A 2,500-nucleotide genomic window follows, 5' to 3' on the forward strand; every position below is an offset into this window, starting at 1 on the left:
CTTCCTCCCATCTCCGTGCATTGTGTATGTTCTTGATGTTCCTCCTTCTCTCCTACATGTCAGTGATTCTCCCATCTACTTATCAATCATTTTTCCATCTGTCTGCTACCTCTCAAAAGAAAAAAAAAAATAATCCAGTCATATCACGTCTACCTTTCAAAATTTCCTACATTTCTCGTCTACCTTTCAAAAAATTTTACATCTGTGATCTAACTCTCAATAATTCTCCCGTCTCCTAACTCTCAAATAATCCTCTATCCATCTTTCTCTTACCTCTCAAAATTCCTTCATCTCTTTCCTACCTTTCATATTCCTCCATCTCTGCTACCACTCAATAATTCATCCATGTCTTTCTACCTCACAATAATTCCTCCATCTCTCTCTTAACTCTCAATAATTCCTACATGTCTCTCCTACCTCTTAATAACTCCCTCCATCTCTCTCTTAAATCTCAATAATTCCTTCATGTCTCTTCTATCTCTCATTAATTCCCCAATCTCTCTCCTACTTCTCAAAAAGTCTTCCATCTCTCTCCTACCTCTCCATAAATCCCCAATCTCTCTCCTATCTCTCAAAAATCTTCCATCTCTCTCCTATCTCTCCATAATCCACAATCTCTCTGCTACCTCTAAAAAATTCCTCAATCTCTCTCCTACCTCTCAAAAATTCCTCCATCTCTCTCCTACCTCTCAAAAATTCCTCCATCTTCCTCCTATCTCCCATAATTCCCCCAATCTCTCTCCAACCTCTCCATAATTCCCTAATCTCTCTTCTGCCTCCTCAAAAATTCCTCCATCTCTCTCCTACCTCTCCATAACTCCCCAATCTCTCTCCTACCTCTCCATAATTCCCTAATCTCTCTTCTGCCTCTCAAAAATTTCCTCCATCTCTCTCCTACCTCTCCATACCTCCCCTAATCTCTCTCCTACCTCTCCATAATTCCCTAATCTCTCTTCTGCCTCTCAAAAATTCCTCCATCTCTCTCCTACCTCTCCATAACTCCCCAATCTCTCTCCTACCTCTCAAAAGTCTTCCATCTCTCTCTAACCTTCCAGTCCTCGACCCATCTCTATCCAGACTCCAACCCCCTCCCCTGTCTCTCCTTCCCCTCATACCCCCCCACCCCCCGCAATCATCCCCTGACTCATTACCCTTTCACTCTCAATACACTGGAAAAAATATGTTGTTTCCTCACATCATAAACCTTTGGGTAAGTGTTCTTCATAAAGTTCACTGGAGCACTTTTCACTTGATTTCCTATCTACACAAAGTCTTTGATATTTATATTAAAGTTGCAGAAGTTGTTGGTTTATTTTAGATATTCCCAATTTAGTATGATGAGAGGTTGTTAACGTATGATGCATAAAATAGATTTAGTTTTAAGCTGTATATTGCTTGTTTGTTTATTTGTATGCTGGATGATTATTTTGTAATATCTTAAGACAATGGTCGCTGTGATTATTCCTTAACTATTCACGATGAAGCTTTTTAAATATCATTCATTAGGGCCATTTAATAAACATTTCAAAATTAAAGTAACAATGCTTCAATATATAAAAAAAAAGCAAAATAACAATTCAAACACAAATATTTAGAAAAAATGACCCATTTAAACCACAATATAACAATAAAAACGCTTCAATATTTAAAAAAAAATCAAATACCTTCAAAATAGCACGTTTGATTCTTCAAAACAACAGTCACGTCGTATTCAAATTCGAAATAATCTCGTAAACAGAATATAGAAATGATCTTATTTCCCCAAAATCAAAATGATCTCAGCTTGCTGCAGTGCGCCGTCGCACATCTCAAATATGCAACTGATTGGAGGAACGCTGGCTGGCCCCGGGCTAACCACTGGGGATACCCTTGGCCCTCTTTCTTATCTCGTCTTATCGGCAGGATAAAAATAAACTCTGTTATCATCGATCAATATAGCGTTGCATACCTCCGTTGAGAACAATATGCTGATGCGTGCAGAAAGTTACTCGGTTCCTGGCGCTTTTTAGTTTGTGTTAATATAGTTTTGAAACGGCGACTCTGGATTTAGATCAATCACATAAGTATTTATATAGTTTATGTTTAATTTCGTTTCCTTGTAGCGTCAGTCGAGTAGAAAGATCAATCAATAATTATGTATTTATAAAGTTATATTTTATGGGTAGTAGGATACCATTGCAATAATTCAGAGATAGAAAGGCGAGAAATGCCATGTTTTCCTCGATTGTTCTAGCGAAGAAGAAGAAGAAGAAGAAGAAGAGGAGGAGGAGTAGGAAGAGGAGGAGGAGGAGGAGGAAGAAGTACAATCTAAACTTGGTCCTGATTTCAACCTAAAGCTCTTCGGTTCAGAATCCGTAAGCCAAGAAGAAGGAAATCTTCGGGAGAAATGCCAAAGACGCAGGTAAGGAATGTTCCTTCGGAAAAGACAAGGCAAAATGCATTTAAGCCTTAAGACACCCGATTTGTAGGTCTAATCCGAAGGTCTATTTTGTCGACCAAC

General features: G+C 38.5%; 1 protein-coding gene across 9 annotated transcripts in view; it reads right to left on the reverse strand.

Annotated features, from left to right (window-relative positions):
• LOC137616559 (LIM and calponin homology domains-containing protein 1-like) overlaps positions 1-2,500 on the reverse strand; it is a 103,909-nt gene that overhangs the window by 68,679 nt on the left and 32,730 nt on the right. For 3 of the 9 annotated variants that reach the window (XM_068346425.1, XM_068346430.1, XM_068346421.1), the window contains exon 1: positions 1,665-1,802. The exons of 2 other annotated variants lie outside the window; for them this stretch is intronic. The gene's annotated coding sequence lies outside the window, so the exon portion shown is untranslated. Of the gene's footprint in view, positions 1-1,664; positions 1,803-2,500 lie in introns of those variants that run through there. 4 more of the 9 variants (XM_068346429.1, XM_068346427.1, XM_068346426.1 and 1 more) reach the window with 2 other exon arrangements.

Source organism: Palaemon carinicauda, chromosome 22, assembly GCF_036898095.1.
Source record: "Palaemon carinicauda isolate YSFRI2023 chromosome 22, ASM3689809v2, whole genome shotgun sequence".
Taxonomy (NCBI): Eukaryota; Metazoa; Arthropoda; class Malacostraca; order Decapoda; family Palaemonidae; genus Palaemon; species Palaemon carinicauda.